We start from the raw sequence: 24,335 nt of genomic DNA, 5'->3' as shown, positions 1-24,335 counted from the left end.
TTGGGCCAGACACTCTCCAGAGGCCCTTCAACCTGAATTGTTGCATAATTCCATATATAAAAGAGTGACAGAACATGAACTAGTCTTCCAAATATTGCAATCATTAAAATACTCTTGGTCACAACCACCAGGAATACCTGATACTGATATGGAAACACATACAGTCCATTGAAGCCAGAAAAGGAAAACTGGCCTTCCTCATCTTTTGTGAAGAGAGGTAATAATCACAGAGAACAAAAGTAAGAGAAAAGGATGCATATTCCACCAAAGTCCTCTTGTATTAAAAAAACAAATGCAACACTTCAATGTAGATGTCCATGGGAGAAGAAATCAAACTGTATTGTGGCTTTTACAGTAGTATTTCTCATTTCTTTGATGCTAACTGTGCACTTTTAACTTTGTCTTTACAGAAGTTTTGAGTGTAGCTGTAAGAGATGCCTAGTACTGCAAGTACTTGACCAGAATTATCTTTGTTTCTTCCGAGTGACAGCATGTGTCTTTCATTGTTATTAACTTGAGGAACATTTTTCCAAATTATTCAACAGTCCAAAGAGATTCTTGCCTTCCATATGCCACAAGACTATACGTTTGTCAAATTTTAAGCAAGCTTTGAGAATAAAGACAGTGCAAATATTGCCTCCACAAAAAATAACAAATATTGCACAAGTAGTACTCTTTTAAGAATCTGTGTATTCCAACTTTAACGAGCCAACCTGCATCCATTTCACAGCTAGAAGTATAATCAAAACACACTGATGTTCTTTAAAGGAGACATTTTAAACTCTTTTGATATTTTATTAATTAAAAATGCACTACCTTAACTGGCATTTATGTCAAAAGAAATGCCAATTTAAAGACCCCTTTTCCAAAATGCTGTCAAAAAACCCAAACCTCTTTTATAAAGAGTTAACTAAATACCAAAACAGCTTCTCTCAGTATTTTGGCAGTTTTGATAAAGGCTTCCTTCCCCAGTTGACAGGAGCAATAACTGGACAATAGTGTTCCTTAACACAAGGAAAAATCTGTATCCAGACCATCCTGGTAGAGTGCAGGTCAGCTTACTGGAGGGAGACCAAAAGCCCAATTTCTTAGCAATATATGACCAACCCCAGCTCTTTTTCTGCTATCCATCTTAACACTATGTCTTTGGATTCTGCCACTTTCTCAACACTCTGTTCACAGATGTACTTGCACATAGTTTTGGAATAAAAATTCCCAACAACATATAATGATAAAACCCCCTGTGAATTAGAAAAGAGAAAATTTGTTGTGGACAGCATGAAATCAGCCAAACACATTTTTGAAAATCAGAAAACAAAGAACGAAGGCACTAATTAATGTAATCTTACATTTGTTCATCTTCAGCTGAGAAAAATCCCAGCACCTTGAGTTTATCCACTAAAACTGTTCTAAGATCTAGTGCCATTGAATAATGCAGGATTAGCTGGAACAGCTTAGCAGACAGAGCTCTACAGTTTGGTATCAGCATCAAGACAATGAAAGCTTAATACTTCACTTTGGATAATTCCTCAGAAACAAATGCAGGAAGTACTGCTCCCCTCCTTCCAAGGCTTCCAGGTGAATGAACACCTTTCCATTAAGAGTCAGTATTTTGAATACCCAAAGCCAAGTGTTTAATTGCATTTTCTTTCATTTAGGTAAGCTTCATAGAATCAAAGAGTGAAACAAAGCAAGCATAGTTTAGGTAAAGGATCCTGAGAGATACTATTCTCTGAGAAAATACTTCCTTTATAGTTACAGATTTTACATATATACCATACATAGTATTATAACCAAGTAAGTAAATTTTATTGCCTTGAAGTCTTGTTATTTGCGACACGTTCAAAACTGTAAAATATGCTTGCCAATATATACAAAGAAACTTATATTTACTAACCATTTTATAATTCATAACAGTATTTTAGTATACAGCAGCATATAAAAGAACTCAATGTTCATTTTTACTAATAATATGAAGGAGGGAGAGGTATCTCAAAGTGAGGAAGGAGTCTCTCCACTTGCTGTTAAATTATCATTCCTTTTCTGCAACCCTACATGGCCTTCATCAAAAATTATCAGTCTGTACTCTGACAGCAAGAGGTACAGTCTCTCTCTTCACTTTGAATTCATGCTCTCCTAGCATAAAACAGATTTACTCAGTGCTTCAGAAGACATGGAGCCAACTCTCAGAAGAACCATTTTTTCTTGCACATTTTGTGTGGTGAGTGTGGGATGTAAATAAGCCACTTGGATGTAATGCACTCAGATCAGCAAAGAGGCCTTAGAAATTACATACGCCTTACCCCTGCCTCCAACCCTCTGGCCTTTTCTCTGGCCATTAATTTCAGCTTCCTCACACTGAAGCAGCCCTGACACCCATCTCCTCTGCACCCCTTGCCTCAGTGTCTCACATACTGTCCACCAACCATGGAGAGTGTCAGGCTCTCATTTTATAACCAAGCTTACTTCCACTCAGTGCTTTGCCCCCACTCAGCTCAGAACCCGTTGTAACCCCCCTTTCCTCATCTCAACGAAGCATCCTCACAAATGCCTGGTCCTGCCCAGCTCTTTGAACACAGCTCATAGAAGAAGGCTAAATACCTTCCCCCCCCACACACATCTGTTAATTTACTGGTGACTAGTCTTATGAAGCCTAGCTTCAAAGATTCACAACACCAAAAATCCTATCTTTAAATATTAAAGCAAGTCTAAATTCAGAAACTGTCAGGCTTTTAAGATTCTTACACAATGTATGTGTGCCGTGTCCTTCATTAAAATATGATTAAACTATATCAGATAAATTCACCTATCTGAAATTTGACATTTTGTTCTGTTTTCTAGAAATTTTGCAGAAGCACACATATGGAAAGAGAGGGAGGATGGAGACTCCAGATTTCTATTATTAATGAGGAAACTAATAATACATTTCTCCCATTAACTGCCAACTTGCTGGAAGAGTGTCAACTGTCAGCACAGAAAGAATCCCACAGTAAACTTCAATTTCCTTTCACACATCAACTATTGGCCTTTCCCTGAAAATACTGTGCCTAAGCAAACTACACTACATGGCAACCTTTTACTGGTAGCCTGAAGTTAGTCAAGATAAGGATATTTCAAACTGAATTCTAAGATATTCCTGTGTGGTTACTACTTCTTCATATTGCCATAAGTACTATTTACCCAAGGAAGCACAACAAAAATATAGGAATTGAAAGCAACACTATATCCAGAGTGAAATTCTCTAGGGGATCTGCAAGGCTGGGTGTAAGCTTTATTCTGAATTCACTAACAGCAACTACAGTTCAACAGTTCCTCAGGAGACTTCAGGTGGTCAACAACTTCCACTCCTCAGTCCTGTACAGCCTGATACAGCTGTAAAAACAAACATGGATGCATTGAACATAGAGCTCCATGAAAATGCACGTAGCATTTATCTATGGAAGTATTATGGCTAGCCTTAAAAAGTATGGACATTTATCAATTGTTTCACTGACACCTTCTCTTCCACAAGTGAACAATACTAAGAATAAAGTTTGACCAGAAGTCTTTACACAACTTTAAAATAAGCATATTTCAAACAGTAAACAAACCATGTATAGCATGTTCATACCCAAATATGCACACATTTGCCATTTGCTTCTGCTTAAAGAAAGGCATGTACCTTTAGCATGTCTCAACAAGACTGTTCTTCATAAAATTACTGAGTTCAAGATCTTTGGAAGACAGCATAATGCTGTATTTCAACACCAAATTTTGGCTCTACTACAGAAAACATTCAATTTATTAATCATGAAACAGGACAATGTATGGACAGTATATGTTAATTCTTTTGCCAGTACAGCCTAAATACATGGGAGAAACAGATGGGTTTGGGATAGAAAGGTACCATGGGAAAGCGAGGAGCTAATTCTTTGTTCATACTGCTTTCAACTTAAAAGTCCTACTGCAGGTATGTTAAAAACCTTAGAAATGGCCAGATTAAAAACAAAACCAACAAAACACAAAAACTTGCAATGAAAAATTACATAAACATAAAAATACATTTGCTAAACTTGTCTTTGCAGAGTGCATAAGTTGATTTCTTTGGAAGGCAGAGAGAGATGGCTTGATGCTCATTCCAGACCCTGTTTCATTCCATGTTTTTTACACGTACAATACCACTGCTCAGTGCTCTAAAGGGGCTTCCAGAGTAGGAAAGCTTTAACTCTGAAGAGCACACTCCAAAGCGCAGCGAACAGAACGTGTCTGGACCAGAGCTGGCACCAGCGTGGCTCCATCGAGGTTCCCAGCTGTGCAGAGCTCATGGGACAGATGGCTACCAGGCCTGTCCTCACTGTGTCATTCTGGCTGCACTTGGGCAATCTCAAATTTTCCTTTCAAAATTCAGTCCAGGCTCATCTGCACTAGAAGTCCAAGAAGTATAGCTGAAACAGCAGGTAATTAAAAACTCGCTCAGCTCATGGGTCCCTGATTAAACACAGCAAGTTTATATATCCACAATTAGAAATTAATTGGAAAACCTTGTGCTTTCCCCAAGGCATCTGGTATTTGCCTTCTGCATAGCACCACCATGAAACAGTATTTTCTTGGCTGTGACACCTGCTAGCCTTCATATCAAATACAGACCAAGACAGGGCTTTTGAAATCGGAGACCACTTTGAAAACAACACACAATTATGTGCAAGGTTACTTCACCTAGGCAGTGACCTGAATGCATGCATTCCAGGCATACAGAGGAACAGAAATGGAACAGATCTTGTGAAAGAAAGCCTCTCTCGCTTTAAAAAGGAGCACAAAGTATTTTACAACCTCTTCTGCACTTTCCAATCACTAGAGATACTGACAATGAACAGGAAAGCCTCAAAGATTGCATTCAAAACTGACAAAAAACCATACATTTGAGAGGCATCTCTTCTCTTCAGACAAAAAAAATGGAACCTCACCAATAATTCTGCCACTAGAGACACAGAAATAGAATAGGTCAGAATACTGCCAACTTAAAGGGTGAAGAAACATTTGCTCTGTACAGCTCAGTCTCTAAGACTGCTCTTAAATGCTGGTTTATACCTTCATTAGACACCACAACACGAAAATCCAGGATTCATCCTACGCTATAATACATAATCCCTTACTCTAAGAGTATCCTTTTATGTAAGAAATTAAACATATTCAGCTTATTTCTACTGCAGGAAGAAGTACAGCTGATAAGATATTTTCATAACCCAGTACCCTGAAATACAATAAAACATAAGAAATGAGAAAAACCACAGATGGGAACAAGCATCATTAACTACAAGTTTTGCACTAAATCAGACTTAGTTTTCATGTTCATGATTTCTAAAGCAATCCTCTCCAAAACAAGCAAGCATCAAGTGGGCATAGTCGTGGAAGAAACTTAGGATGCTAAGCCAGCAAACAGTCTTTGGGACAAGCATGTCTGAGGTACAACACAAACACCAACAGTGATCCATCTACATGTGCTGGAAAAACTGTTCTACAGTGAAAGATTACTACAGGAGCTGCTCAGAAGTAGGACTGACAAAAGATGAAGACCATGACAGTCAAAGTGATGCAGAAATGGAAGATGGCAATTTAAAAATAAAACAATTACATATATTAACACATTAAATAGTAATATATTCGACATAATATAACAACATAAGCTACCTAGCAATGATGATTCAATAACTCCATTAGAAGGCATCCAACACTATGAAAATGAATGTTCTGAAAGAATCTGTGGTTGACCTAGAAAAATCCAACAGTCCTTCAAGAACATGCTAGTTCACTACTGAACAGAAAACAAACGGAGACTGTATATAAAGCTCTTGCAATAATGAATTTTATTTAATTTCTTTGTGAAAATACAGTTCACACATAGCTGATTTGTATGCATCATGTGTTTTTGAACGCTTGTCTAATTTTCAGCTGTCATGTTTAAAGGTTTCTGGACACCTGCTAAATGGATAGTGTAAACACAGCCTAGTTTTCATACATGCTTGCTTCAAAGGCTCAAATTTAGAAAACAAAATAATTGTTTCAAAAGGTAACTTCATAGCTCATTCAGTTAGTCTCAGAAGTAATTATGGTTTTAATGTTTTGTTTGTCCGTGCTGCCTTCGAAACTGAATGTTGTATTTTGCAATACTTCCAGTTCAGTTAAATATTAATGCAGATAGAGCATTTGGAAAAAGAAGTTAACATTAGCTGGGTGAAAACTGCAGCGATGTATTACTAAACCATTACAAATGCCAAAGATGTCTAAAAACATGAAGCTTATTCTAAAATGGAATATTCTCACTGGTGACTCTAGGATTTGCACGGCTTTCAAATTCTGCTTTCAGAGATCAGATGGTTTTAAGCCGAACAACCTCCACAGGGCTGCCTGCACTATTCCTGTATTGAGGCGTGTTTAATGGGGCTCCAGCTGACGGGCACTGGCCATGGCAGTGCCTCTCCCCTCAGCTACTGCCTGCACACACACAGCTCTGCCCTGCTCACACCACTCACAGCACAAGTGGCACAGCACTATTTGAAAGTCGACAGGTCTGAGCTCAGGAGCTATTTTCTACTTGCAACTATTAAACAAAACCGTAAATATACTGGAGTGACTCTGGTATAGCTCAGATCTGAAGCAAAGTACAGGTACGTTTCTCAAAATAACTACATTTTAATGTATCTTTTGTCCACCAAGAAGTCAAACTTCACTAGTTACAGATGCAGTAAAGGTGAACACTAGATCTCAGTGTTCACCAAGAAAAAAATTACTGAGGCTGGGGAAATCTGCATGAACACAATAAGGACACATTAAGATTGCTATGTTATGACTTGCCTACTGCTTTCAAGTTCAAACAGAAAAGGGTAGTGTCACTACAGTTTGCTCAAAGACAAGAAATTTAAGGCACATTTAATTTTTTTTAAACTTTAGGACTGTTGAATTTTTATAGCCATTTTTATATGGAGAATTCAAAGCCAATTACTTGATTTCCCAGAACCTGCTGAGGATTTAACAATAAACAGATGGCTTTCTCCATTAAAAATGGTGATTTCAAAAAAGATGACAGGTTTGGATTAGAAAAATAAATTTGGCTGTAAAGAAAAATATTCCTGAGTACACAATAGTAAATGAAACAAGAAAATGTAATATGGGCTGTTTAAACCAAGGAATTACTTCACTGATTTGGCAAACATTGTTGCCAGATTGATAAATCTCTTGAAAAGAGTTAGAGCCCTATGTGCTAATCTAACTCTGCCCTCAGTACAATTTAACAGGGAACAACTACATAGAGTCCTAAATTAATAAACAATGAACAAAACCCATTAATACGAATGCAACCTCTGCCATAATTTAACATTGCAGTTTATAGGTTCACAGTGACTAACAGCATGATCCAGCTGGATCACATGATGACTATTTCCACTCATCTAGGAAGCTAGATACAGTTTTCTTCATATATATCTCTTTTTCTTCATATATATCTGCCATCTCACCTTATTAAGACAGTTACTGTAATTTGAGGAGCCAACTAGAAGAGAAAGATATACAGGGAAATCAACCACCCCGTTCTCCACTCCAGCAGTCTTTTCTTGGCAAGTCGTCACCTTATTACAATTTCCATAAAAGATCATCTATTTGAAGGCAATTGCAATGGACTGAACTTAATTATGTATTTCAAAAGTCACCTGGAGGCACTTTAATAACAAGGAGGTACCTACCACTTAAATAGCACAGGTTCACAGTGTGTGACAATGTGATTTTAATCTTCACAACTGATGCCTTTCCCCAAGTACCAGCTCTGTTTGGAACAGACAAGTAATCCTATTACCTTACCTAGAGGGAGCTTTCTTGACATGCTCAGCTCCAGATATAAGTATATAAAAAACATAAATGGCCTCAAGACCCACAAGGTCTTACGAGTTTTCACCCTGATTAGTAGTGACTGAAGAGTTTTTCCAGATCCTGAATCAAAACAGAAATAAGTATTTAAAATTTACCAAGGAGAACATGAAGACAAACATAACAACAAAGCAGAGTCTGAATTAGTAGAGGAATATCTGTGTGGTTTTTAACCCCATCTGTTAAACACACAATGAGGATGATGCAGGAGATTAGAATCCAAGTGCCCTGAGGATGAACTGAGGATATTCTAGGGAAACACCACAGCTACTGATAAATGCTACTCAATTTAACAAAAATTCTTCAACAGACTCCATGCTCAGTCCTCTATTTTTTCCTCTTACAAAAATAGGTGAACTTTTACTTTTTATACTATTGTAGTAGAATTCCAGGGGCAGGAAAGGAGAAAACTTCTTCATGGAAAAAACAACCAGCAACTTTTTCCTTTTTATCTAAGTTACACTTAGCAAGTTTTCCTGCATTTTACATCTTCCCCACCCTAATATTTATGTACTTTATAAACTATAATGGAATGGTGCAAAATGAATCCATAACATTTCATATCTACTGAAAGCCAGCTTCCAGCTGAAAGACAGACTAGAAGTCATTAAAAGAAAACACACATACATGCAAAAAAGGAGCTATCCTTTTTTATCCATACAAAAAAATGCATGTTTTGTTTTTCATCTTAATTAAACTGACCTGCTGCTTCTTTCAGTCACTTCAGTTAGCCCACGAAGGGGCTGTGCCAGCAGCCACAGCACCTGGGTAGAACACAGGTAAGCAGCCTGATCTCCAGCCACCACTAACACTGGGAGCTTCCTTGTTTGCTTTGAAGGGAGGGACAGGAGAGGGGAATTATTACTGGCAGCCAGGCAAGAATCTCTCCAGCAAAGAGGAACAGATTTCTCAAGCAGAGCTTCCAGTAGCAGCTGCTGGCAAATGCAGCCCCTTGAGTTTTCCCTTTTCATGCTGTTACTCAGCCTCTGTTGAAAAAGCCAATTTCACTGACACTGAGGACAGGCATGTTCTGCAGTGTCACTGAAGCAGGGATGCCCCAGGGATTATATCTGCAGAGTTAGTCATACAGACAGGAACTTGAAGCTGGCATGATCTCTAGCACCTCTCCTGTCAGACTTACCTGATCAATACAGTAGCATCTCATCAAAAATAAATGTTTCCACTAAAGACTGTGCTATTTTGGGAACCTCGTCCCAAATGGTTTCAAAAGCCACAATGAAAGGTTAATAAGAAAATCAGAAATTAGCTCAAAGAGCTAGTTTTCAACATTATGTTTTTGCACCAGTGCTGTAACTCCTTGCATCGAATTACATTCAAATACTAGTCAGTCTGAAATAGCAATCACTCACAGGTGTAGTCACCAGTGCCAAAATAATAACAGCTGAACCTGAAATTAGGGAAACCTGAAGCTGGAGACAGGGATTTTTGTATTAGGCAACTGGAACATGAGCTTTTCCACTTCCATGTCTCAAGTACTTTGGAACGGTCTGATACGCTGTCAGAAGTAACTAAAGATTCAGAGGCTGTTTAACTGTAAGGAAAGACCTGGGACTGGCAACAATAAAACTAAGACTGTAACTAGCAGAAAACTGATACTGTCTATAAACAGGCAGTGTAGGATCACATGCAAACACGCAGAAAGCCACAAGAAACAACTCCTGTTGTTAAACACTGCTCCAGGTGAGCCATTTCCCAGCACTGCTGGGGCAGCTGGAATGCACAGAACCACCAAAGCTCCACCAGGGATTTCACACACTGCTCCCCGTGGAACACAGGCAGAGTCACATCACATTTCACCTCCACATCAGATTGCCCTCAGAAACTCAAAGCAAGCATTTATGCAAACCAAGTACAACATACCAGTATATTCTCATCCTGTCTGCTGAACAAGGGTCAGCAGCATCAACTTCAACTGCTGAACCTGCATTCACAGCTTCTGAGTACCCTCTATAGAAAAATCAATATTACCGAACATTTCTAAAGCAAATTCTCATATTGTGAAATATCTCTTGCAAAACATCCAAAATAAGACAATCATTTCTGGTACCACTAAAACATTAACTTTGCTTAATATCAAGTTCAATTCATCTAAGAACTGAATTCTGTAGTCAGATAAAATACATCACACACCTTGCACAAGAAGGATAACGAAGAACCAAGTAACAAATGAACCCACAGTAAATTACTTACAAACAATGTAAGTTTTGCAGTGATTATCTTTTCAAAATAGACATTTTTTTGCTTTTTATCAGTAAACTTCCTATTGAAAGGATTTCGCTTAATCCACCTTCTTCCTTTTGCACCTACATTTCTCTACACTCTAAGACAATGTCTCATAATGCCATTAGGCTATAAATTACAGCCCTTCTACTATAAAAAATACTAAAAAAAATGCATGTAATAGTCATTCATGAAAAGTAGAAGCATTGCTTGTTAATGGTACAGGACAATTAAAGAGACTGCTATAAACCATAGGAAAAAAGCCACATGGGCTGTATGTTTCTGCTTATCTTACACACACATATTACCTAAACCAGTCAGGTAACTGATTCACTTCTGGCACTTTGAGCTACTCAGTTTTATCTCTCTTTTACAACTGTGACTAAAGCAGCTGGTCATAGAAGAAATTATCCAGATTTTTGGTTTAGGGTTTGCCAGCCAATTAGGTAAAACACACATTACAGCCACCAGCAGCTTTAAGTTCATCACATGGGAAGTTAAACAAAATTAAGATTCATAAAACAAAAAAAATGCAAAGGTAAGTCAAAATACAGAGACTCACAGTAGCTGAAGGCAAGGAAAGAAGGATGTATAAGTGAATGCATGCTATCAGCTCCATGAAAAGGTGAAAAATTGTGCTTGCTTATCTACCATTCCTTCAGTCAACTCCATCTCCTCTAAGCAAGCAGGACAGTCTGCCAGTTTGTGACAGGGAAATGAAACCTAACATTTTTAATCATCTGTGATTATTACACACCACATGCTATCCAGATTTCCAGTTTTCTGAAATATAATCACTTTAATGGTACATAATCTAAACATGAAGCCATCTCTAGAGAAAGACATCAACAAACACTTAAATCCTGAAAGCTGCACTGAGAGTTGCAAAGCTGAAGATTTACCCAAACTTTATCTGAGGCTTTCAAGTTGATTTTGGTGATAGACACAGTCCTGGTATTCCAAATCAGCAGCAAGTAAGATAGCAACACACACAACTTCCCAGCATTTCTCACAGTCAACTCCTACAACACAGCTGCTCTGGAATACCAGTGCATCCTCTCTGGAAAACCCTCAGCTGTGACCAATAGCACTTAACTAATTCTTACCAAGTTACAGATCACTTCTAACCTAGTTTACTACAGTGCCATTCTGCTGCAATATGGTATTCTGTATTACATGTTTTCCAGGCAGTTGTATTTTGTGATAAGACTACATGTGACACAAAGCTTAACAAAAGAGGTTGTACAGTGAAATTATGTATTTGTAATGGAATACACTGCAGAGTTCCTCTATTCTTAAATATTCTTGTTTTATTAAGTCATTAGACATCAGTGGAAACTCTTTAAGAAAAGTATCTTCCATTTCCTTTAAAATAGGTTTTAGATTCAAATGCCAAGAGGCTGTAAATGAGACAGGCAGGCTGCAGCATGCAATACTAATCAGCCTGTAAACTGGCATTTCTAATGCTGAAGATTCTCATCCTACCTTTCCTCTTGATTTTTTTTAACAGACTCCTGAACTGCGATTTTAATTAGCCATGAAGAAATTTATTAGGTAGCATTTTTCTAGGACAAGCATTATCAGAATGAGTAGTGCTATATCTACAGAAAAAATATCACTCTGCAAACTTTGCTGGAATACATTTCATAGGAGAGCACCTCTGCAGTTTCTTCAGTATAATGTCATATGAAGCTCACTACAGATTGGTTCCATGATGAATTCTATTATCACAATATACTAAGTCACCCGCTGTGTCTTCCAGGCCAGTGCTGTCACAGAAATCATAAACCACAATAGCTTCAACAAAAGAAAACTCATGTAAATCTACATTTTGGCAAAGAAGCTGTTATGACAATAGATTAAAAGACTATTCTTAGAAAAACTCTCCTTTTCAGAAATAATAGGATAAGACAAGGATCTTCTAATTCCTTAATCCTTTTTCAAATAAAAGATTATAGAAAAAGAATGGTAAATGGGGAGAAAAATCAAGGTACACATTTTTAAAAGACCTTAAAGTATTCAGGTCTATTGCAGGGCAGTATTTGTCAATTTAATTTGGGTTTTTTGGTTTGTTTGTTTTTTTTTTTTTAATAATGCTTTTAAAATCTGAAATCAGTGAAAATTCAGTAAAGCACCAGTTCAACAAGCTGCTATTTTAAGCATCCAATTTAACTGTCAGAAGTGCAATCTGAGTGCCTGCTGCTGGACCCAGAAAACACGTTTAATCATAATCATGCCTGAACCATGACTGAAACTACTGCATTCTAGGGAATGCCATTCCATATTGCTTTATGCAGCTCCCTTCTGGCAGAATCATGTGTCACGGCCCATTCATCTTCCTCACCTACTTCAAAAAGCTTAACCATACATAACATGAAATAAACCAGAATAAATTACTAATCTGGCCACAATACTGTTTCAGCTGACTACTTAAGGGCCCACGAATTCCCACTATTCCACGAAGGCCTGCCTGCATATGGTAACTCTCTGCACATCCAATGGCCACTGGCAAAGAAACAGAGGCAAACCATCAGCAAAATAAGCCAGGGAATATAACTCAGAGTGCTCCAACGAGACTGCACAAGTTTATAAGCAAAATCCAGGATTACTCTCGGGGTAGCAGGAAATGCTTGTTCTTTAACCTCTGCTTGCAGGGGGAAAAAGGCATCTAAAAGAGACATGCTTCAGCAATAAAAACAAATTAAATGGTTAATTGTTTTAAAGGACGACAGCAAACAAAAGATAACAAGTGACCTAAAATAGTAATTAAATATCAGTGATCAAGAGGACAATAGCTATAGAACATTAGAGGAAGGAAGGATCTGGGTAACAGCTGGGAAAAAAATTTCAGAATGCTTTAAAACTACAGTAATTTTAACTTTTAATCCCAGCTACGAAAACTTAGAATCCAATTATGAATGTGCTACTTTTGTTAATTCATGCATTTATCTGTGAAATACAAGCAGATTAATGTGGTATGAAATCCTGTCTAAAGTATTTGGCATAAAATACCTCTATAATAAGAGCTTTAGAACGGAACAAAAAACTCCAACACATGACAACTTCAGCACTAAGTATTCCTTCAGAGATGCCTCTTGTAACACAATACAGTACTTTTGCACAATAATTTCTTGGGAGTGAGGAGGGAAGGAAGGCAGCACATTTCAAAATAAAGCAACTACTTTCTGGGTAATTTGTAGGAAACTACACCAATAATTACCAATAGCAATAGTCTGTTCTGTTGTCCGATTTCTCTTCAGACTTCATGCTCTGCCCCAGTGTATGGGGTTTATATGGCCAGGTCTTGGTAGCAGGGGGACTACAGGGGTGGCTTCTGTGAGAAGCTGCCAGAAGCTTCCTCCATGCCCAGCAGAGCCAGTGTCAGCTGGTGCCAGGATGGACATGCTGCTGGCCAAAGCTGGGCCAGTCAGAATGATGGGAACATCTCTGTGCTAGCAGCTTCTACTGGGCCTGGCTGAGCTGGAGCTCGTTTTCCCACAGCAGCCCTCAGTGCTGTGCTTTGCACTGGGGGCTACAAAGGGGTTGGTGACACAGCAGAGTTTTGGCTGTTACTGAGCAGAGCTGGCAGTGCCAGCGCTGGCTCTCCAACATTCCCCCATCAAAGTGCTGGGGGTGGGCAAGATCCTGGGAGGGCACACAACTAGGCCAGCTGATCCAAATTCAAAAGAAATATTCCTTACCATATGACAGAAGTTCCCAAAATAGGAAAATCTCAAATTCTTCCTTTATTTAAATAAGAATATTAGCCTTCAGAAGCACTGCTGTGCACTGTACACTAGCACTGGTGGATACGTCTACAGAGTTGTGATGAGAAATTTTCTGAAAAAAAACTAAGAAAGAATTTCAAATAAACTAAAATAGGGGGAGAATAAAGTAGCTTTCATCACATCAAGGTTTTCTGATTTTCCCACAGTGCCATGCTAGCATTAACAAAACCTTTTTATGTCCAATATAATCTTATTATAAACTGAACTGTCTTTTTTCTTCCACCATCTTGACACTTAAGTGGCACAAGAGCCTTGTAATGCTTTAAAAAAAAAAAAAAAACAGCAAAAGAAACCCTGTCTATTGTTCAACAAGGATGAGTTTTGCACCGCTACAACTGCGCAAATGAAAGTCACCCACTGCTGGAAGGCTTCGCTCTCATTAAACGAGCCAGTGCCGTGCACAAGGACCTTCCTGTTACTGTGTGTCTCCCGAGTATTCACGTCTTGGCATGAAATGAAACAAGTGAACCTAGCCCACATGTCACTAATAAACCTTTCCACGTTATCATATTAATACTCTTCCTCCTGTGAAGGTGACCAGGATGTTTGCTACCATCCAAAACACAGTGAACAATCCAGAATTTACCAAGACTTATGCTGGTTGGCATGTCAGCCACGGCACTCACTTTTACTGTTTCCATAGAAAAAACTTAACATTAGGATTACATCTTCAAAATTATGTATTTTTACATGGTACTGCAAGTAAGCATTGTGACTCGTACTTACTCCAAGATCATCTTAGGTGTTAAAGCTACTAAAAAATACATCTAGGATTCTCAAGGATGTGCCATCCCTAACACCAGATTTCTTACATAATTCTCTCAAGAGTCACACATGAGCAGCTATATTCACATATTAAAATACTACAGGTTCATACCAGGACAGCTGCTTTGTTAAGATACAGAACACTTATCTGTGCTGTAACTGTCTGTACTGCTCACCCCACTTTCACTAGGACCTCTGGCTGGTTTTGCTAAATAGACAAATATGTAAGAACTTATAGAAACAAATGAGATGCAGCACATCTTCTCATGGCAGCACAAGCATTAAAGAGAGATTTATGGATCTACCACGGCCCTTTTCCTTTCTTCCAGCTGCCATTAGTCCTGCCACCCCTCTGCAGTCATGGGCTGCCATTGTGACCAGCTGGAACTCAGAGCTGGCTTGCTCCATGAAGCTGCTTGCTGGGATAACCAAACTCCAGCTAAGCATAAAGAACCATCACCCACCCAGCAGATCAAAGCCCTGCAGCAGCAGCTGCCAACTTGTTCCTCCAATACAGAAAACATGACCTGGACTAACTTCAGCTGGGTACCAGGCTGCTGACTGCCAGCTGTTTTCTTTGGAGATGTTCATCACAGTGATCACAGGTATGACAGGTACCATAACCCTTTTTTTTTGGCCTTTATGCTAGCCTAGAAGCCACAAAGTTCAATGCAGGGCAAAAAAATCTATATTTCCACCAGCAGACTTGAACCTAAGATGCTTATCACATCTCCTTACTTTTCCCTTCTCAACTTCTAACATAATTTTGAGCAACCTGGTTTAACTAAATACCTTTGTTTTGCCAGCTTCCTCAAGCTACTTGGAAACAGAAGTTCTAAAACCTATAAACAGTAGAATTACAATGAGGCTTGGAAGCAACCTCTGTAGATCATCTACAAAACAAGCAGAACTTCAAATCTCTATTCCCCTCAGGCTGCTCTGGACCTTGTTGAGTCAAAAGTCTCTACGGATGAAGATTCCATGGCCCTTCTGGGCTCTTGATCCATAACTGCTACACCAAGACATTCATTCCCTCATGACCTACTGAAATTCCCATTTTCATGTCTTGCAGCCGTTGACTCAATCAGAGGGGCAAGTGGCTGCATCACCTCTATAACCCCTTGCTTAAAGCTGGTTAAATGTAGCAATTATGTTCTCCCTCTGCCTGCTCTTATTCAGGTTGCAAAACCAGTCCTTTGTGCACCCTCAGGTACTGGAGCCCTGCAGGTGTGTGTGATCCCAGCAGCTCTGCAGGGCACTTTCACCGTGGAACAGCTCCCTGCTGTACCTGCTGGTCAGGCAGTAATTACCCTTCAGGACTACAGGGGCACAGTGCTGACTCCTGCTCAGCAGCAGCCCCAGCTCCTCTTCTGCCAGCAACCAGCAGCTGAAGAATCAGTTTCATTTTATAAACATGGGCATTCCCATGGCTTTTGAGATTCCAGAGAGGAAACAGGATACTCAGTGTTCATCATTCTTATTTCACAAAAATTGAAACACCAGACTTGAGACATTTCAACTTTTGTACAGCAGATAAGGGGACAGGTAAATGTTTGAACGGCTAGACTACAGTGATGTGACACTTTCGCCATAGTTCATAGTTAGAAGACTAAATACTGGGTTAAGAAGTTTTCCTGCACACTTTCAATATATATATTATTATCAAAAAATACTTGGTACAGCATCGATAAAGTAATGAAAAGTTGTCAGAGTTGTGTGCTTGTCTTTTTATTTCTTTAATACACAAAAATCAGTAATTACAGCAAACAGGCTGTCCAGCAGCACTGCAGAATCAATGTTTGCCTTTTTTGGTTTATTTTAAGTGTACATACAAATGAGGTCATATACAATATTTGCTTTGTTTGCAACACAACTGACCATTGAGCTGAAGTATATTTTTCTGTCAGTCCTCATTTTACCATTAGTCTGCAATATTCAACTAAGAATGATTAATAAGCATCCCATCTGTTCACATATCAAGCAGCATTTATCCAACAATAAAAATGACAGTATGGGCAACAACAATTTTAGTATCAAGCTTACAGGCAATCAGTTTGAACAGAAAAAGAATCAGGATTTAGTCCTTAATAACTTAAATGAAAAAATCATTTAAAGTTAAGGAGAAATGTGTAGCCGTTAATTATAAGCTTGGTATACCAAGATCCTTATCTCTTCACACACAAGAATACCTTGAAAAATATTTCAGACTCCATGGCAAAACTGTGGTGATTTTCACAGCAGACAAGCAACATAAGTAACCTCAACTGTATTTTTAAAAAGCTTTCAAATGCCAAGAGATCTTTCCTTAACATAAAAGGAAGCCTGCTTCTGCAGATTCTGAATTAAGGACTAAGGGGTTTTTTAAAGGAAGCATTTACAGCAATAAACATTTAGCCTTTCTTTAAAAAAAAAAAAAAAAAAAGGCTCAAAACAAGATTGGTCTAATTTCCAAAGTGAAACACTATATATATTGCAAATAACAAATATAGTGAAACTCTATACATACAGAGCACTTCTTCTGCCAAGGGGAGGGATTGGGAGGTTGGGAAATGAAGGTTAAGAAATAGCATACCATACTTTTCAGGACACTATTAAGAAGGACATTTGTATTTGTCCAGAACGTTGGATTAACCTTCAGAAATGAGGAGCTAAATGTGTGCTTTCCATGCATCTTTTAAACAATAAGCATCCAAATACTCTAGGCAGCTCAGGAAGGATGTAAAAGAAACCAAAACATTTATACAGTAAATAGCTATTTCAGGTAAGTAACGGGCAGAAAATAAATTCAGTTGTTACCACCTTGAAACATTTATTCCTTAATGTTTGCATAACAATTCTACCGAAAGCATTTGCAAAGAAGGTTACACCTGCACGCCTAATAAGCCATCAAAAGCCTTGATCCTTAAAGAGCAGGGTTAAAAGTAAAAATATAAAAACCACACACAAAAGGCAACTCTATTTCTGCCTAGCACACACAGTCCAAAAGCTACAGGACCTGGAACCCTCTTAGATCACCTTACTAATTTTTCTGATTTAGAAGTCTCTCCATGAAGTATATGGTAGCCTACAAGATTACTCAGAATGCTTATATAAGCTAGTGGTCCAAAAACCTTGGGAGCTTTTGCAGTGGAAATCTCCATGTTTCAGAGTACAACTTTGTACATTCTCTGCAACTCTGAATTAGTTTTGGTTCAGCAGATACTTCTCCCTCTCTTCTCCTATCACACTTTTGCCAGACTGGCCTTGAAAACCATCAAGACCTGCAGGCAGCCTGCAATGTGTCTGGTCCCTGCCCTGGCATCATCCCATGTTATGCATCTTACTGTCAAACTAGCCTGGGTTACACATCTTTGGATCAAGTGGGGCAAAAAGGGAAGATGGCTGTGCCCAGAGACTGAGATCAAAGCAGGGGACTATTTGAAATTCAACATTTTAATTAGTTACTATTTGAAGAATCAAGAACTTCCCTTCATTATATACGAGGAACACTCAGGTAAGCCAGTGAAATCATTTTGACAGCATACTTAAATAAGTTTGGCCCAGATTCATTTCATGTTACAGTTTAAACCATTTCCAAATTGTCTAATACACAGATATATCCACAGACACATACTGAAGCACATCAGTTGCTATTCTGCCCTGGAAGTGCATTTGTTGGCACCTCCAGAACTGAGACCAGGTCTCACATGACCTGCAACACCATCACTGGTTCAGTCTCCACACCTGTAAGTAAAACCCAGCTGCAAGGAGCAAGCTTGCACAATTCTACATGCACATGTCCTAGGGCAAGTAATAGTTTCCATCCCCGAACAAGCACAACACCATTCGTGTCTGGATTATCAGATAGGCCAAAGTGTAGAGGATTTGACAATTGCCTGAAAGCCTCCAGCAAGCATGTTCTGTATAACAGTGAGATTCAAAACCACACCGTATGTGCCAACATCATTGTAGCTGGAGAATGGAACAAATAATCAAGTGGAATTTGTTTTTGTAGGTTATTAAAGGAGCTCAGGTCAAACTTCACTGACGGAACTGCTCCAGGCAGAAAGGCATAAAGAAACAGTCTTTGGAAGGAAAGCTGGATGTAACGACACAGAAATCAAAAGCAAAAGAAATTCTGCAAAGAGACAGCTCACTCCGTTTGAAAGAAATTTAAGAATTAAAAGGCAAAAGAATCAAAGACACTGCCGGTCACCCCCAGCCCGTGTATCTAGAGCAGCTACATTATCCCAGAGAAGTACTTTTCGCTTTAATAGGTATTTTTAAGAGCAAGGTCACGGCAGTTTTCCAGGGAGGGCTGCATTCCCACCACCCCGCCATGGAACGCTCCTTCCCGCAGCCGGAGCGGCCAGCCCGGCCTGCCCGGGTGCCCCCGCTGCCGGGCGGAGGAGGAGGAGGAGCCCCACGCCGAGCCGAGCCTCCTGCCCCTCCTGCCACACCAACAAAGAGGTCCCCGCCATTATCCACCGCACCGCGCCCGACCCCCCAGCAGGCACGGAAGGTCACCGGGCCGGAGCGCCCCGCACCGCCGCCCGCCCCCGGGCAAGGGCACGGCCGGCCGCGCTCCCTCCCCGCCCGTGCAAACGTAAACAAAACTGCCCGGCCCGGCCCTGGCCCCGGCCCCGCCGCTCTCCCTCCCGCCCGCCCGGGACCGCGCCGCCGCCCCGCTCCCCTCCGCCCTCCGCCGCTCCCGGGGGCTGCGGCCCCGGCACCGCTCACCGACCACCGCCTCCGGCCTCGGCCGCTGAGTAATGAGCCGGGCCCGGGCCGCGCACACGCACCGCGCTCCGCCCGCCGCGGCTGCGGCTGCGGCTGCGCCGCCCCCTGCGCTCGGCCCGCCCCGCCCGGCTCGGCGCTGCCCCGCTCCGGGGCCCGGCCCCCGCGGTTCCTCCTGCCCCGGTTCCCGCTGCCCCGATCTCCGCCGTCCCGATCCCCGCCGCCCCGGCCCGCCCGGCTCCCACCGTGTCCGTGCGGGGGCTCTGGCGCCCCGGCTGCCCCGGCCCGCGCATCCCTGCTGGGAACCAGCATCGCTCAGCCGCCTCCGCGCGCTTTCCCCTGGAGCCGTTCCTTTCCTGGATTACGCCCGGCAGCCAGACCTCTCTTCCTGCTGGGGCTTTCATGAAATATTTGCCTGTTTTCAGGCCTTTGCCCCGGCGCTCTGTGCCAGTTCGCTGGCACCTTCCCTCGCACCTGGCATCGGTGCTGCTCGCAGACATCTCTCACGGCCTCGGCAGCTCCAGCTTCCCGCTGCATGCCTGGCATGGCAGGGCTTTATCTCATTATTGGGCATCTGAACGTTTTCTTCTTCTGTGTCTGTTTTGATTATGTTTTTCCTCTAAATCTTTAGTAGCTCTTTGAGTTTTTCATTACCATTGCCTTTGGTTCCTGGCACCTGACTTGAGTACTCTCTTGTTAGACTTTGAGTATTTTCCTTGGTATAACATTGTGGGGTTTTTTTCCCTTTTCTTTTTTCTTTTTTTTTCTTTTTCTTTTCAGGAAGGTCCCTGCTTAGAGACAAAAGGAGGCCACTCAGCAAGCTGCAGCAAGCCTTTGTATATTTTTATTGCGAAAAAGGCCCTATGAGCAGTATTTTAAAATACATAAAATCTGCCAGTTAGGCACAGAGTACTGTGAAAATGGACATTTCACATTTAAATCACTGTCTAACATGTGGTCTGTGTCACATTTTTGAAGATGCCAATCTATCAAGATTTTTGTTGATAACAGCTCTTATCCCTCTTTAATAAGCATAGACTTTTACATGCTAAAGGCAGTGCTTTAGAATATTCCTATTTTTCCCCACTATCTTGGTGTTAAAAGTTTCACCTCCGTAATTCTGTCCACATACTACTCATATGCCCATTTTGGTGAGACCACTGCATGCTGCCCTTAAAATTCTCACTTAATTTAAGCAATTTCTTTCCTTATGTTAAAGTGGTTCTTTTACAGATTTCCACAGACAGATATATGATGCCTCCTTTATATCTACACAAAAAAAATCGCAACAAAACAAAAACTCTTGGTCAGACTCCACCACGAGTCCTCCTTAGGTACCCCTGGGCTCTGTTTCTAAGACACATCTCCCACGTTACCTCTGCTCATTTCCGTGGGACAGCCCCCAAACAAAATGAACCAGCTTTTAGCTCCGAGGCTTTTTCTTATTGCAATGTGTTAGATCACACACAGATATTGCATTCCCTTCCATGTTTACATATGTCAACAGCAAAGCTCAGAAGGCACAAGGGGCAATATAAATGCCCAAATTACACAGCAGGCAAAACTTATCTGGATAGGTCATATTCATCTTGGCCAGGTAATTAAAACAGCCTGCTGATTGGGGCTGATTGAGGTCATGGCACCTTCAGATGTTGTGCTGGCACATGGACTTCCTGTGTTAACCTCTGCTCTCTGCACAGTAAGAAACAGGTGAGGTGACATCATGTTCAGTTACCTGCAACAAGTCCTATGGCCTTACAGAACTGATGTTACTCCAAATGTTTTTGGGAGAGTCATTGTTCCTGATCATCCCATCTGATGTAAAGTTGCACTGAGATTTGCAAGTGGAGGACAACAGTCTCTTTAAATTATAATATGGTGCTTTGCTGAGGATCCAAGTTTGTCACATTTGTTTTTTCCTTTAAGGTATAATCAAATTCTCCTTAAGATTTTATAGTTTGTAAAGTTAATGCTTTTAGAAAGAGATGTATTTCCGAGTCACTTTTTAAAACGAGTCCTTACAACCTTGTATACAATCAACATCTATTGCCATCTTGAATGTAAAGCTGATAAGCAACAGAAATAACGATGCAGAAATTATACAAAAAGATTAGATTGGTGGTGTTGTAAAGCATAATAATAGAGGCTGGAAACAATGTAAAGGTATTATGAAGGAAAACTCTGAAAGGAAGAATTTCATACCATAAATTTGCTGTTTTCCAGTATATTGCTTTAAAAATAAAGATAATATTATAGATAAGCTATAAAGTTCCTGTACATTATGCAAAATTTCCAAGACATTGAAATAGTAACTCTTCAAGTAAGAACTAAAAGTTCCTTTGATTGTGTGTATAATCAATTTTCAAAACAAGTCCCTATATAAGAAAATGAAACTTTGAGAATATCATTGAGCATCACTATAGTATTGTTTTCAAGCACTGAAGTAGTATTTTCTTATAAACATTATGGCTACACTCCTCTATTACATATGTCTGGGTGGAAACTGTTTTCTGGATTGTCCTGACTGATATCCAAGAAAATACAAAACTAAATTCCTGATAGTCATGAAAGTAAACAGGTATTTTGAAACAGGCTGCAACAGAGCCACCATTTTTCTTTGGACTTCTCATCAGATTAGAAGGATACAGTAGAGAGCAGGAGTATGGATTCATTAGGGCAGAACATACAGACAACCATAGGTTCATATTTCTGCATAGAACATCAGTATCAGAAAGGGGAAAAAGTTTTGGAGAGCAATATAAAGAGAGAAGACTGTAGAAAGAAGTGTGGCTACCTGCAGGGGCCAGGTCTTTCCAGCAAGGACTGGCCCTGCTGAGGCCCCAGAACGACATAAACGTGACAGGATTTTTGGTGATGGGTTTGACAAGGTGCATAGTAAACAGTGAGAAAAGCTGAAAGGTGGTAAGGGTCACTTTGAAAAATACTGGGAATCACCAACCTAAGAACTTGAATCTTCCTTTTAAAAATAAATATGAAATTTTATATATGAGAAGACTCTGATGAACAGGTTTATTTAGTAATAGAAAATCCAAAATTAAATCAGTGAACAATCTGGAGCATGAAAATCAACCTCTGTCGACATGTAAATCATTCTCTTACCTCCTCAGTTTCAGTGTTTATGTAGCAGTAGTCTTGGATTTGGACTGCTACTTTAAAATAAACGTTGTTTATTTTATAAATAAAGTTGTTGAGTGTTTAATAAATATTTAGATTTTAAAAGTGTCTGTAAAATCTGAATTATGTCAAAATACTGCAAACTTCCTCATCCCCTGCACTGGTATACAAGTAGGTTTATGAACATTAAATTGTTTGGATTCAGCAGTCATTAAATTACATCCGAAATGTATTTTTGTGTTTTTTTAATATTTTCATTAACTTGTCAATTACCGTACTCGGGGTAGTAAACAAAGTTTTAGCATATTGATGTTTATAAGCTGCAAAGCAAAAAATTCTGACTGAAATCTTTGGAGAAAAGGAAATAGATCTGAATGTCTGACACAAATTTTGATGTACAAAAATTAAAATGTCAACAAATGAGATTTTTCTATAACAGAAAATAACAGGTCAGAGAATAGAAGTAGTCATTTTTGTTCACAAAGCATCCATAGTAAAGAACAGTGATTTATTTTTGCAGAAAAATGGATTAGCATAATACACATAGTAACTGAGTGGGACTGTGAGCAGACAGAAGGTGGCTTAAACCACAATAGCTATTTTGCAAGTAAATGCCTGATTATGTCAATAGTCACTTTTAGACAAGCTGAAAATAGGAACAAGACACCCTAGGCGTGTGGAAATGCTCCAGTGCTCTGCAGACTGAGGAGGAAAGACTTTGTCACATCAGGAGAGGTGCTGGGTGAGGCAGCCCCATCTGCTCCCTGAGCAACAGGCAGTGCTAGGAAAAGTGACAGGTGACAGCAGGACAGGACTCTTCTGCAGGCACGGAGGCAATCCTTTGCTGACCTGACATGCTCTCCAGAGGGCTGTGACATTCCCAGGAATGTCACTGGGAGACTGCCTTGCACTGCCCACTGGCTGTTACCTGCTGTGATTTTCATGTGGGCATCTCTGGTAGAGCTAGGAACAGTCTGAGCAGTGTGGAGAGGCATTACAGGGCCTGGGAGCAGTATTAAGGGACTCTGGAGCACAAGCAAGTTTCTTCATCTGTCCTCTAGGTCAAAGGGAAGGTATTTGAAAGAGCCATTTCATCAAGAAGAGATCAGTATGAATTGTGGGTACTCACGGGGCCCAGCTTTTCCAAGCTAGGGCTTGAGAAGCCGCAGCCAGGATCAACATCCTTATCCTCTTGTGCAAACAGATTGATAAATATTGTTTGCAGAGGAAGATAGATTTATGTGGAAAGACAATACCGACTATGAAAGTTTTTAGAAAATTCAGGAAGTAATACAAATAGAAATAAATAAAGCATTTTTGGTAATAATATCTTTCTGAAATATTTTTTTCACCATTGGTTGTGGCAAAGAAGCTGTATTTCATATAAGAAAGTGAAATGGAAATTTGCTAATCCAAATTAGTATACATATTACAGCCTAGAAAGGTGTACAAAAAAAATCACTAATTGCTGATGAATACAGCTGAGGCTAAAATGTTTCCTTTTAATAATGAAACTTATCTAGGGAAAGAAACATTGTAACAGCTATATTTTTTAAATTAATTATGACTTGCAAAGCACTATGAAATCAACTCCAAGCAGCCACCTGCATTCCCTCTTTATAAGTGGAACTAGAAGCAGCCAGTAGCTGCAAAATGCAGTTATACACTTGAATTCTGACTGTTAGAAAATAATGATGAACTGGAGCAGATATTTTTGTTTAGTAGTAACCAATCTGAATGGAGCACTTGCTGGCTTGAGCAAGTGTATGAGGAGACAAGCAGCCACCATGGGGC

The 24,335-nt window shown here is 40.0% G+C and overlaps 1 protein-coding gene across 6 annotated transcripts in view; it reads right to left on the bottom strand.

The window, feature by feature from the left end:
- MAPK8 (mitogen-activated protein kinase 8) overlaps positions 1–24,335 on the bottom strand; it is a 242,209-nt gene that overhangs the window by 20,084 nt on the left and 197,790 nt on the right. For 3 of the 6 annotated variants that reach the window (XM_088169081.1, XM_014875379.2, XM_014875377.2), the window contains exon 1: positions 19,410–19,516. The exons of 2 other annotated variants lie outside the window; for them this stretch is intronic. The gene's annotated coding sequence lies outside the window, so the exon portion shown is untranslated. Of the gene's footprint in view, positions 1–19,409; positions 19,519–24,335 lie in introns of those variants that run through there. One more of the 6 variants, XM_088169084.1, reaches the window with a different exon arrangement.

The sequence above is a fragment of the Sturnus vulgaris genome, chromosome 8 (assembly GCF_052056855.1).
Source record: "Sturnus vulgaris isolate bStuVul1 chromosome 8, bStuVul1.hap1, whole genome shotgun sequence".
In the NCBI taxonomy this organism is placed as follows: domain Eukaryota; kingdom Metazoa; phylum Chordata; class Aves; order Passeriformes; family Sturnidae; genus Sturnus; species Sturnus vulgaris.
Note: the sequence above shows the minus strand (reverse complement) of the source record. Positions and strands in the feature narration are given on the sequence as shown.